This window comes from Pristis pectinata, chromosome 4 (genome assembly GCF_009764475.1).
Source record: "Pristis pectinata isolate sPriPec2 chromosome 4, sPriPec2.1.pri, whole genome shotgun sequence".
Taxonomy (NCBI): domain Eukaryota; kingdom Metazoa; phylum Chordata; class Chondrichthyes; order Rhinopristiformes; family Pristidae; genus Pristis; species Pristis pectinata.
In genome coordinates, this window is record NC_067408.1 from 25,732,493 (window position 1) to 25,747,272 (window position 14,780).

The window sequence follows — 14,780 nt, forward strand, 5'->3', positions numbered from 1 at the left end:
GACAGATAGCAAGGTGTGATTTTCAGCCTGTAATTAATCATTATTAAAATTACATTCACAAACCATGTAAGGCCTTTAATAATCCATTTGTTCACTTTAATTAAATCTCATAATTTGCTCCTTTCTATTAGTTTTTTGATGCAACAATTCAAGCATCAAATATTCATAGTGACTGCGAGTTTACTTATCCAATGAATGCAAAATAATTGAAAAGTTGATTAGTAAGAAAAAATCAAATAATTTTTATATTTTGTAAAATTATATTCTGTGGTATGAAATATCTAAGGGACTGAATAGAAATATCATCACTAATAACCCCAATACTGCCTGATGATATTTTATACTATCAACATCCCATGGAAATAATACAAACAAAACTGATATACAAAGGGTATTTAACTAAATGAAAGCTGTGGCAAATTAAGCAGAGACAAGATTAAGAGTGTTTTAAAAAGAACTTCACTCATCAAGGAGAAAGATAATAAAGCAGCAGAATGGAATAAAGACCTTTTCATATTCATAATGGTATGAATGTTTTAAATAAAACTTTTATCTACATACAGTACAATAAGGACATTTATTCCAGAAAAACATTTTATGGCCTTGAAAATATCTAACATCTTGTTTAATCCTGAATTTAATCACTACACCACAAATGGCTACATCTTCAGCTACCAAAGCCCTAAACTCTGAAATACTTTTACTTCTCTTTCCTCCTTGAAGATTCTCCTGAAAGCTATCTCTTTGACCAACGTTTTGGTGAACTGCACTAATTTTGCTTGATGTGGTTCCTTGTCAAATTCTATTTATAGCCTCGCAAATAACTATAATGCTCGAACCTCCTTTTATCATCCTTTCCCACACTATTCAAAACTACAATTTTTTTTTCTAAAATAGATTGTCCTTATGGATTTCCTGAGAGGTTTTGCAATAATTACAAGATTATACATAGTCTTGTGCAATAGATTTATGGCCACAAGGATATGAATTGTGTTATTTAAATTTAATTAGATCAAATTCTATGCAGTATTAAAAGACAATGAGTCATCCTTTATGTACACAGACTTATAAATGACGAAGAGATTCTTTCACCACTCTGGAGTGAAACTCAGATTCTGGAAGTAAAACAATATTGTTCAAAAACTCACAATGAATCCAATTGTGATAATGTCACATTAATTTATGTTTGTTCCTTTCCCTAATAAATATAATTAACTATATCTATACTTATTAACAAAATGCAAACTACTGTACTGTAGGATGATTATTAATAATGCAACTGTTGCATTTACTTTCTTTAAATGGCTGAGCTCAATTTAGTTTTACAGAACGCAGGAATTATTGCACACTTTCTCATTAAAATGATCGTTACATTCATTACATTACCAAGGGAGTGAAACATTTGAAACGGATTTACTACCTTCCCACAAATGTTCCACATCATATCTTCATGGTGGCAGTTCATGCTAGAGTACAGCCTCAAAGGCAAAAACGTTGTTCCACTATCTCACCAAAGTGAGCCTAGTCAATAATAACGATTTAACCGATGATTTAATTAATCCCTAGGCAGAGATCAACAAATAATGCTAAAAAAAACATACAGTTTAGTGCATAGGTGAAGCTATTTGTCTGTATAGGTTGTTTGATGAAAGAATCTAAACCCATGTGACATATCGCATTCATTTCATTGTTTGCTATATTTTGCTTCAAACATGTATCCGACTTTCCCGTTAAAGATACAATGATTTTGTCTCTGCTATTCGGCAGCAAGTCATTCCACGTTCAAGCTACTATTGCGTAAAGGAGTATCATTTAATATGTCTCCTCGTTCTGAGTAACTGTGGGAGATGGCCCACAATTATCTATTCAGGTTGGTAAGTGTGAGTACTGAATGCAGTCTTTCCATTGTTACCTATATATTGGGAACAAATAAATGAAAAGAAAATAATTGACACATATCACCGACTCCTAAACCAAAGGAGTTAGCCTTTTACTCAAAGCTATTCTAAACTTCCACGAGAAGCCAGCCACGTTGGTCAGATCTCCCCTGTTCAATGACATTAAGGCCGTGACCCAGCATCATTCTAGCTGAGGTCATTGCGTTTTGGACAGATCAGGAGACTTGGGATCTTCTTGGTATCCACGGCTCAGGGTCCTAGCATGTAAGACATTTACTGCACGAATCTCCGGACTGGTAACGTTATACATTCATTTCGATGTACATGATTTAGGGAATCTGATCCCTACTGTTTGGACATATTAAATCGTTCCAAAGTAACTTAAATTTACGCAATAGTATATCAACCAATGAACGTTATAAAACAAACAATAAAATTGTTATATTGAGCTAAACAGAGCTGAAAAATAATGGTTGCTTTCTCGTTTTTGTGCTGGTTTTGATTAATTCAAGGTTCTTACTTTTAGATATATTTTGGTATTTGTCATAAAACAGCTTCAGACCCAGATGGTTTTTAATCTATAACTGTTGATCCCAGGTGCCTGCCTGTGGTCACGTGACTACCCTCAAAATCTTACTGTGCACGTTCCACTCTCCCACGCTGCAAGGAAACGGCAGTACTTTTTTAATCAAATAGAAGTTGAAAATTTGTAGTTGAAAACAGGGGCTGGGGGTTGGAGGGGAAGGACTGCAGTGCGTTACTGAAAAGCATGAAGAACTCAAACTCGGTGTACAAAGCAATGCAAATCAAGAAATCACAATTGTTATTAAAAAATCTGTGTTTTGAAATCTGAAAGGCAATCGCATACAATGTTTAGAATCTGAATCGTGTAAGGTTCTGCAGAAAATGGTGACATGTTTTCCCTATTGAACTGGAAACCGTGCTTCAAACAGTTGCAGAAATTTTAAATGTAAAACAGTGAACTCTATTAAGGATGCGTTTTTGCCAACAAAAGATTCCGTAATCTCTTGGTATTTTTCTAATGTATGCCCTTCACTGTTATGAAAGAAATTGCCTCTTTAAGAAAATACGTTGACGTTAGCCCTTCAGTTTTCTATGTAATAAACTTCAAAGAAACAGGCACTATTGCTTGTACCAGATTTTGTATTTACTTTAATAAAATTTCAAAATGCTCAACAAATTTTTACTCAGTCGCGAAGGTTGTGCATAAATTGGGATTACGCTGGGATAAAGGTACACAGGAATTTAAGGTAACACTATTCTTGCACCACTCTAGTTTTATCCGCCGTTCAGACGATATCGGAGATTTTTAACAAAACCTAAAAGTTTGTCAGCGAGAGGTCCAACATTGATTGGTGTCTCCAAACATAAAGTCAAGGCGGAGATGAAAGTTCAACACGGGTAATTGATAATTCCGCCTAGATTAAAAGGATCGGGATTTAAAATTTACATTATTGGGAATTAATTGAATGCAATGCACCTGGATTGGAAGTTAGGGTCCCAGGGGGGTGATCATGTAATTTATCTACCCGATCTATTTAGAAGATAGGGCTCCCACAGGTATTTTACTCTGCCTTTTTGTTTTGCTTTTATTTACCCTTTTCTCCTTAATGCGGCGTTTTGAAAGATAAATCTAATTATCCCGAATCCTCCCCCTGAATTCACTAATGGAATCACAACACATGCCCTTTAAACATAAAGTTGATGCCTTTTCCACTGCTGACCGGTTGATAGCTATGGGCCAACCTCCAACATAGGCGGCTCGGCGGGGGTCTGGCGGAGAAAAGGGCCAGGAGGTGCTACAACACACCTTAAAAAATGGAATTTTATAGATAATCTGGTTTGAAAAAGGGGAATAGATATCCATTTTTTTTAAGAATCAAAGCAGTTTAATTAATAGTCAGCACACGTTTGTTGGGCTATCCGCAGAACACAACACGCATTTTGCAAACCCACAGTTTTACGATGATATTTGACCCTTCGGCTTGGAAAAGCAGCGAGTCAAATTAGTCTAAATCCCTAAATTGGGTCTCAAACGGCGAAATAAGCAAATGAGTAAATTATGTAGTAATTTTCTTGTCAGAGTTGTGGAGAGACTGTTTTCCTGCTATTTTCTTCGATCTTGCGGCGATCGCGATAAACAGGGCCGTATGCTCGCGGCTCTCATTTACTGCACTTTAATTACAGCTCAACTGTTTGCTATCATTACAAGGATATAAAGCGAAGGGAGCGAGGGCCTTGCCGCCTGACTGTTGGGAAATCTGATACCCATTTTACAAACCAAAATCCCGATTAGGATCTTTTTTCCCCCATTGTATCCTGGTGTAAGAGTGGTTAGGGCTCAGTAAAGCGACGCAGCATTACCATTACAATGAGGATCAAATGTAGTCATCGAGTGAAAGTTATGTTTGTTTGCAATATCTGTACGGGCTGGCCAAAAGCAAAACTTTCATTTTCGTGCTGCTGTTGAGTCGGTTCACATGTAATGGTGCAATATCGGGAAACACGAAGCCCGTTATTACCAGCCAAGCAAACGGTACAAATGGTAAGTTCATGTCAGGTCAACTTTTGGGGAAGTTTCAATTGATGTGTCGGAATCAGTACAAAATTATTAGGGACTATACCAATTATTCTCGCTTCAGTTATTAAGAAGCGGCGTACTATGGAATATTACACTTGATAGACTGGAAGAACCCGGCAGAATTTCAAAGCTTAATTCCGCTTCGAGCACCACCACTCGGATGCTACTCTGTTCAAACTACAATTGAGATCATCGTGATCAACCTGGAGATTGGTCTCCACTTAACCCGTTGACACCTCTGTGCATTCAGCTGGTTAGACTCTAAACTCGGAATTTTCCTCCCAAGAGCTATTCTCTCCCCCTGTCTTTAAGCTGCTTCTTAAACCTGCCGCTTTGTCAAAGATTTTGGTTATTTGTCTCGAACCTCGTCTGTGGCCCGATTTAACCGTTGATCGACAACCCTCCTGTGGTGCGCCTTGTCTTCACGGTGTTAAAACCAATATATAAATATAAATTGTTATTGTATAGTGTGTACAATATTTCATTTAAACACGTTCATTTTGGTGCATCACTTACACAGTTTGAACCTTAACCTGATTGATCTTCTTGGATTCAGATCTGTAAATCTATAAAATGGGGATAGTGCAAGACAACAAGAAGAGCTTATATTTCATCATCCCCTTACATTCCAGGGCAACTGTTTCTGATCCTCATGGGAAATCCATATACTGTAGTTATTTGTAACTGATATTTTTACCCTGCAGTGGAGAATCTAATCAAATCCAAGGCACTTAGTAATTGCTTAGTTTGCAAACATTTTGGTTACTTTTAATTTGTTTTCATGTTAAATAGTCTGTAAGTTACATTTGCCTTAGATAGGTGACAGTTTCAGGTTTCATTGAAGTAAATTAATGTCCATTTCATTTAGTTTATGGAATTGAAAGCAAGTAAGGAGATTGTCTGAATGGTCAGATATAGTGATTTGGGATAATGGGCAGGTAGTCTTGTTGGTAGAACCTGTTAAGTTCCCAGCAAGAATATTTTTGGAGGATCTAAGGTTCACTGCATTTAATAATAACATTTCCACTTTTCCCTTCATGCAGAAATAGTTTGCATTATTAGTGGGGATAGAAGCAAAACAATACAAGAAGATATTAACAGATGGAACAAACGGTCAAAATTGTGGCAAGCAGATTTAAGTGTGGGCAAATGTGATCTAAAGACAACAGAAAATTGTAGTTTCTGAATAGTGAAAAGTTAGAAAAATAATATCAAAGAGACTTTGGGTTCTATTGAAATATCAATGATAAATTAGGTAAAAAAATCACAAAGATGATGGAATTCCTGGCCTTTTTATCAAAAAGACTAGAGTGCAAAGTAATGTAACTACAGATATAAAGCAATGGTTAGATCATACTTAGAACACTGTGAATAATGGGCCTGACACTTAAAATGGCATTGGGTTGTGGAGTGTAGGTTTATCAAAATGACCCCTGAAGTCCAAGATATTAATTACAAGAAGACATTACACAAATGAAGGACATATTCATTGGGAATCAGAAAATAGAACTGATTGAAGTTTACAAGCTATTAAAGGAAACTGACAGAACAGACTGGAATTGCTTCAGCCGAATGGGGTTTCTCAGACTAGGGGGGCATAATTTAAAAATTATCATCAGATCTTTTAAGAGTGATTACCATATTTGGAAACTTTTGCCTCAAATGATGGTTGGCACTGGATCAGTTTTTAACTTTAATTCTGAGACTAATGGATTTTTATTAATGAACAGTACTGAGGGATACAGAGCAATGGCAAGTATAGTAAGTTAAATAAAATAATCTTATTTAATATCACCAGGACAAATTGTTCCCATCTGTTTCTCAATAAAGAAAAAGATGAAGAATTCATGAAATGGCAATAATTTGAGCCATTTGCTTTCTTTGAACTTTTACTTTTAAAACATATTTTCAATTCCAGTACATCCTTACTTGTAGAATTTAATTCTATCTCTCACTTTCTTGAGAGTACTAATGATCTCAGTGCTGTAGGAACTGCACAAAGACTTAAGTAAATATTACAATCCCACTTATTTTCTTTGTGTACAAGAGGTAAGCAAGTGGGATTTGGTGATTAACTTTAAGGTAATATCCTGGGGTAATAACATTATTGCATTCTTTTAGCATGGCTCTCAGCACAATGGTCCATGTATGGGCACAATGAACATGCACAGAACAGACCAGTCCTTTGTGAATGCAGGATTTTTGCTATGTTTTTCAAATAGATATTGCTCTGTGGTTAGAAACTTTGCTGTATGTTTTCTTCTATCAAATTTAGAAAAAAGAATCTGCTGAATAGTTTATCATTTGTTAGACTCTAAGGTTATAGAAACAGAAAAGATGTAGGGAAAGGGCATTCAACTATTTTCAGCATGACATACCTGAGTTTCATAGAAAACAAAACATCCTTGACATCCTTTACCTGTAGCACTAACAAAGTAGTATGCAACCAGTCTCAAATATGTCCCTCACAAATATTAATCCCATTTCACTTCTTAATCTCATTATTTATATCAAGAATGATCTTAAGCACAGATATCATTAGGAATAATTGCTTAATTTTCTTAGTTTTAGCAAGAAAAGACCCAGAGGCTTTGGGATCTATTAAAAAGATTTAAATTATTTCAGTATAACAAAAGTTTGTAATGTAACTTTTGGTACCAATCTAGGGATTAAAAATTCTTTGTGTTCACATTTTTGCTCATCTATGTCTTTACTCCTGCATGTTATTACAGCTAGAAAGAATGTCACAAATAAAACTTTGTAATTTATCTCTAGTTGTTAATTATCTTTATCCTATTGAAGGGTGACAACAAATACAGTGAGATAGAAAGTTGCCATTCCTGTACACATCATCCTTTCCTACTTGTTAGCCTCATTCATATATAAATGTGTTGTCCCCACAGACTCTTTACATCTTACACCATGAGGCAGACTCTGTTGATGAATTTATTGGTGATGGATATGCCGCACTGGATGTTGTCTGAACAGGTTACCCAGTAGCCACACCTGGTGACAGAGCTATTGTTCTATTGTTCTGTGATACACATATATGCCACAATGCAATATTTAAATACTGTCCAGGTAAAAGCTTGTTCCTAATAATTCAAAATATCCCCCAAAAAAGACAGGCTGATAAAAGGATTGAGGAAATTAACATATTATATATCTGGGTGTGCATGTTTTTTTCACATATTTGGATGCACTCCTCAAAATTGGTATGGTGTGGGAGGGGGGGTAGGAGAAGTACTTTGTCTCCTTTTGCCCCAAAGTTAATATAATTGAGTGTGCCAAATGTATATATTGATCTTCCTTCAGTTCGACACTCTGATCCGGCTGTTCAGATTAGGGATAATGTTGGCTGCTTTCAAAGGGCTAAGATTCTTTGCACAGCATGACTTACAATGACTCTACTGAAAACATGACATCAATATTTAGTCACTTTCTCTATCTTTGTATATAATGGCACGTCTTCTCAGAAGAACTCTGTTTTTTGATGTCCCAATTGAAAAATGCTATAGGGATTTTAGAAAAGCAATTGGTTTATTGGGTTCTTATAACTGCAAATTTATTTTAATATAACTTTAACAGTAAATTGACAATATAATGAGAGAAAGAGAGAGAGAGAGAGATTTAGTAACTGGAGAAACTGGCCTAATTGCTACTTGGAACTAATCCAGCTTGTTAATTTTTAACATTGAGGTAACAGTCAATATAAATAAAAATGTGATTTCTTAACTGGACATGATACATTCATTCTTAGCACAGGACATTAACAACACAAGAAAATGAGTCACTAAGTGTTCTCTATTAACATTGACGTAGGCCTCAGCAACTTTACAGAAAATGTGGTCCTATGAATTATAACAAAAGAAATACAATGTTTCCATTTCAACATTTTAGGACAGGGTACCTGAGAACACATTAAGTTGTTGATTAATTCTTGCAAGTGCACTTCTGGCTAGGACTTTTTATAAAAAAAATGCAATTGATCATTCTGTCACCTGAAAGCTATAGATTAGATTCTTTTATAAATCTGCAGGTTCATATTACTGCTATAGCAGTATGCATCTGGGGTTGGTCTTATGTTTGGAGTGCCAGATGTGGGGACCCTGGGAGACTACCAGCCTCCCCGATAACTACATCTGCACAAAGTGCATCGAGATGCGGCTCCTCAAGGAACGTGTTGAGGGTCTGGAGCAGCTGCTCGGTGACCTTCAGCTGATCAGGGGAGAGCGAGCAGGAGATAGACAGAAGTTATAAAGAGTTTGTAGAGAGTACCTCTGTGGTGGTCCCCCTCAGAAACTGGTATCATCATTTTAGATTCAGTTTGGAGAGGATGAACCTGACAGAGGAAGACCACGGCAACTGGGACCGTGGCACCATGCCTGGTACTGTGGTCCAGCGGGGAAAGAGTAATGCAGTGGTTATTGGGGATTCTATAGTGAGGGGAACAGATAACAGATTCTGCGAAACCAACAATGAATCCCAGATGGTGTGTTGCCTCCCTGGTGCCAGGGTATGGAATGTCATGGACCGGGTCCAGAATTCTTCTGAGGGGAGAGGGTGATCAGCCAGAAGTCTTGGTACATGTAGGTACCAATGACATAGGTAGAAAAAGAGAAGAGGTCCTGAAAGAGGAATACAAGGAGTTAGGAAGGAAGTTGAGAAGTAGGACCTCTAAGGTGGTAATTTCAGGATTACTACCTGTGCCACATGCTAACGGTAGTAAGAATAGAAATCTGGCAGATGAATGTGTGGCTGAGTGACTGGTGCAGGGGGCAGAGCTTCAGATTTCTGGATCACTGGGACCTTTTTTGGGGGAGGCATGACCTATTCACTAAGGATGGGTTACACCTAAACTCCAAAGGGTCCAATATCCTGGTGGGAATGTTTAATTTAGCTGTTGGGGAGGGTTTAAACTAACCTGGCAGGGGGATGGAAACCAGGATGTTAGGATACAAGATGTTAGGGTAAGGGAGGAGGTTTATAGAAACAAATCCAAGACAGTGTGCAGTGAGGATGGTAAGAAGGACAGGCAGGTGAAAAGTCAGGATAATTTGCAGAACAATAGAAGTACAACAAAATCAATACCAGATACTGGACTAACTGTACTATATTTAAATGCACGTAGCATTAGGAATAAAGTAGATGACCTAGTGGCACAACTACAGATTAATAAATACAACATCGTGGCAATCACCGAGTCATGGCTTTATGACGGATGTGATTGGGAACTAAATATCCAGGGGTACACAGTGTATAGGAAGGATAGGCGGGTAGGCAGAGGGGGTGTTGTGGCCATGATGGTTAGTAATGATATAAAAGCAATAGAAAGGAAGGACATTGGGTCAGAAGAGGTGGAATCCTTATGGGTGGAGCTAAGAAATAGCAAGGGTAAAAGGACAATAGTAGTAATAGTTATATATAGGTCCCCTAATAGCAGTCAGGAAGTGGACTATAAGTTGCAGTTAGAAATAGAAAAAGCATGTCAGAGTGACAACATTAAGATAATTATGGGGGATTTTAACATGAAGGTGGACTGGGAAATCCAGCAAGGCAGTAGATCTCAGGAGAGTGAGTTTGTGGAATGTCTACGGGACGGATTTTTGGAGCAACTTGTTGATGAGCCCACCAGGGGATCAGCTGTTTTGGATTGGGTGCTGTGTAACAAACTGGAGGTGATTAGGGAACTAAAGGTAAAGGAACCATTAGGAACTAGTGATCACAATATGATTGAGTTCAGTTTCAGATTTGAGAAGGAGAAGCTGATAGCTGGTGTATCGATATTTCAGTGGAACAAAGGAAATTACAGTGGCACGAGAGAGGAGCTGGCCCAAATTGATTGGAAGAGTAAACTAGCTGGAGGGACGGCGGAGCAGAAATGGATAGAATTTCTACAAGAAATAAGGAAAATGCAGGATAGATATATTCCAAGAGAAAAGAAGGTTTTGAATGGAAAAAAGGCACGAATGTGGATAACGAGAGAGGTGAAGGCTAAAATAAAAACAAAAGGGAGGGCATATAAGGAAGCAAAAATTAGTGGGAAAACAGAAGACTGGGAAACTTTTAAAAACCGGCAGAAAGAAACTAAGAAGGTCATGAGGAAAGAAAAGATGAATTATGAAAGGAAGTTGGCAGGTAACATTCAAAAGGATACTAAGAGTTTTTTTAAATATATGAGGAGTAAAAGAGAGGTATAGGTTGATATAGGGCCAATCAATAACAGTGTGGGAGAGATTACAATGGATGATAAAGAGATGGCAGAGGAACTAAATGATTATTTTGCATCGGTCTTCACTGTGGAGGACATCAGCAATATATCGGATAGTCAGCGGTCTCAAGGAATGGAACTGAGTTCAGTTAAGATTACTAGAAAGAAGGTGCTAGGAAAGCTAAATGGACTAAAGACTGATAAGTCTCGCGGACTGGATGAGGTGCATCCCCGGGTTCTGAAGGAGGTGGCTTTAGAGATAGTGGAGGCATTGGTGATAATTTTCCAGGAATCGATAGACTCCGGCATGGTTCCGGAGGACTGGAGGGTCACAAGTGTAGTTTTGCTGTATAAGAAAGGTGGGAGGCAGCATAAAGGAAATTACAGACCTATTAGTCTGACGTCGGTGGTGGGAAAGTTCTTAGAATCGATCCTCAAGGATGAGGTTATGGAATACCTAGAGGTGCAAGGCAGGATAGGTCCAAGCCAACATGGTTTCGTGAAGGGAAGATCCTGCCTGACCAACCTATTGGAGTTTTTTGAAGAAATCTCAGGTAGGGTGGATAAGGGAGAGCCGCAGGTATTGTGTATTTAGACTTTTGACAAGGTACCGCACAAGAGACTGATTAATAAGATGAGAGGTCATGGAATTACAGGTAGGATAACAGAATGGGTGGAGCATTGGCTGGTAGGCAGAAAGCAAAGGGTGGGAATAAAAGGATCCTGTTCTGGTTGGCTACCGGTTACTAGTGGTGTTCCACAGGGGTCGGTGTTGGGGCCGCCTCTTTTTATCTTGTACATTAACGATTTGGATGATGGAGTGAATGGTTTTGTGGCTAAGTTTGCGGATGACACCAAGTAAGGTGAAGGAGTAGAGAGTATTGAGGAGACAGGAAGGTTGCAGAGAGACCTAGATAGTTTAGGAGAATGGGCAAGGAAATGGCAGATGAGATTCAAAGTTGAGAAATGTGCAGTTGTACACTTTGGAAACAGAAATAAACGGGCAGATTATTATATAGAAGGAGAGAAAATTCAAAGTACAGAAGTACAAAGGGACTTGGAGGTACTCGTGCAGGATACCCTAAAGGTTAACCACCAGGTCGGATTGGCGGTAAGGAAAGTGAATGCTATGTTGGCATTCATTTCGAGAGGTATAGTGTATAAAAGTAAAGAAGTGTTGATGAGGCTCTACGGGGCACTAGTGAGGCCTCATTTGGAATACTGTGTACAGTTTTGGGCCCCATATCTTAGGAAGGATGTGCTGATGTTGGAGACAGTTCAGAGGAGATTTACGAGGATGATTCCTGGAATGAAAGGGCTTACATATGATGAGCGTTTGTCGGCTTTTGGACTGTACTCACTGGAGTACAGAAGAATGAGAGGGGACCTCTTTGAAACATTTAAAATGTTGAAAGGACTGGACAGAGTAGATGTGGCCAAGCTGTTTCTCTTGGTGGGTGAGTCCAGGTCCAGAGGGCACAATCTCAGAATTAGAGGGTGCAGGTTTAAAACAGAGATGAGGAGAAATTTCTTTAGCCAGAGGGTTGTGAATTTATGGAATTCCTTGCCACGTACGGCAGTGGAGGCCAGATCATTGGATGCGTTTAAGGAGGAGATAGATAGATATCTAATTAGTCAAGGTATCAAGGGATATGGGGATGAGGCCAGAAATTGGGGTTAGAATAGTTTTTTTTCTCATGGAGCAGACATCCACCCCCCCCCCCCCCCACACATTTCTCATTTCTTTTTTCTTTTTCCACTTTTCTTTGGAGCAGACTCAATGGGCCGAATAGCCTACTTCTGCTCCCTTGTCTTGTGATCTTGTGATATTGTTTCATTGTATTAGTGCAATATTGGCATCTACAAACACTAGGGTGATTGAAATAAATGACCAACTTCAGTAAATTTGTAATGCCCTGCTTGGTCTGTTCTCATGTGTTGATAATGCCGCACAGAAGTTATTCTAAGACCCTTCATTTTTAACTGGGTTAAAGACAAATGCTCACCCTCACCAATTTTTATCGATGCACCACAGAAAGCATCCTATCCAGATGAATCACGGCTTGGTATGGCAATTGCTCTGCCCAAGCCAGCAAGAAACTGAAGAGAGTTGTGGACACAGCTCAGTACATCATGAAAACCAGCCTCCCCTCCAGGGTCTGTACTTCTCGCTGCCTCGGTAAAGCAGCTAGCATAATCAAAGACCCCATACACCCTGGACATTCCCTCTTCTCCCTCCTCCCATTGGGCAGAAGATACAAAAGCCTGAAAACACATGCTACCAGGCTCAAGGATAGCTTCTATTCTGCTATTATAAGACTGTTAAATGGACCTCTTGTACATTAAGAAGGACTCTTGATCTCACAACCATCATGGCCTTGCACCTTACTGTCTGCCTGCACTATACTTTCTCTGTAACCGTAAGAGTATCTTCTGCATTCTGTTATTACTTTTCCCTTATAGTACCTCGTTGTACTAATGTGATGAAATGATCTGTATGGATGGCATGCAAATCAAAGTTTTTCATTGTACCTCAGTACACATAAACCAATTTATCAATTTACGAAGAAAACTTGTTCTCCTGTTTAAGATTCCATGTATTTCAGATGAGTTGCAGCTGCATTGTTTTCATGAAGGAAAGTCACTGGTGAATTTTAAATAAGAACGTAGAACTCTAGGAAGTGGATAATAAGTTGATTGTAATTTGACTGAGGACATTACTTATAATGTGTTAATGTAAATGTTAATTGTAAGAGGTCAAATCTGGGAATCTGGGCAGGATTGTACTGGACCTAGTCCACTGCTTTATCTTGTTGTTTACCATCTCTGCCCTTTCTCATCTTTTCCAGGTGTGGTTGACTGCCTGACTGTGCCTGGCAAGGTGGAGGAGCCTCTGAGCATGAACAAGGCACAGGCAGCACTCTTTAAGGCCCTGCTTCTGGAATGCCCACTCAGTTCATAGGCTGCATAAGTCTTTCTGACAAATTTCTAATAGTACCAGAAAGCCAAGTCTTTAAAAAAAAACATTTAAATAGAATTAAACATTAAAAAAACCCCAAAAAACAAATAATTATAATTAAAGCAATTTTAAACACTAACAAATAATTAAAATGGCAAAATAAAACAAAACAATTAAAACAGTAAAATAAAGTAAAACAATGAATGAGCTTACTTTCACTTACTTTTCCCAGGAGGTCATGACCCCATTCATGGGTCACCATTCATGTGCCAGTCCTCTCAGATTTAAAGCAAAGGGCCAGATCCAGAGTGTATCCAAATCCTCATTTTTGTGAGCCACTGCTCCACCACCGGTCTCAATAGTGAGCCCAGTGAAGGAGTGGACAGTCAGCTGCATCTGAATCTGACCTTTAGGACACCTTGAACTTCACACCTTTCTATGCCTGTGTAGAACTTGGAGACTTCCTGCAATGCACGTGGCTGATGGCCAACAATTCATTTTGGAATTGCTGGCTATCAGTTAGAAAGATCTGGCCAATAGTTTAGGAAGAAATAGCCTTACAGTATTGTTATCACAGTATTAGATGCAAGTAATAATGTGACTAATTAGGAAATAGGTAAAATAATTTAATCTGAGAGTTGTATTTGCTGAAAGAGATAGCTGCCTTTTTCTGTTTTGGTGAAGGTAATGCTGGAAGCACTCAGCAGGTCAGCCAGCATCTGTTGAGACCTGATACCAGTAGAAATTTGGGGATGAGGGAAGAGGGCAATGTGAGAAATCACACAAGAGAAGTAAAATTTTAGAATGTAAACTGTAACTAATGAAAGTGTCCATGAATATCTTTAAAGCACAAGTCAATGTCTCTGAAGTTTTGGTGAAGCTAACAAGCATGTTATTGTCATAAGTTCTGCTCATGTTGGTTAATCAAGGGAAATGCTGTAATTTTCTCTTTTTCCAAAAGACAGCTGGGTTAAACTTCACAATGTTTATAATTATATTCCAGTTGTGATTAAGCCTACTACCTTTCCAAAAATGCATATCCACTTTCTAAATGTTTGGTTATAGTGTGATTGAAGTGAATGGTTGTGACTGAAGTGCAGAGAGATATGC

General features: G+C 38.3%; 1 protein-coding gene across 2 annotated transcripts in view; it reads right to left on the reverse strand.

Annotated features, from left to right (window-relative positions):
- The window catches only part of pitx1 (paired-like homeodomain 1), a 41,796-nt gene that overhangs the window by 8,999 nt on the left and 18,017 nt on the right, over positions 1-14,780 (reverse strand). The window lies entirely within an intron of this gene.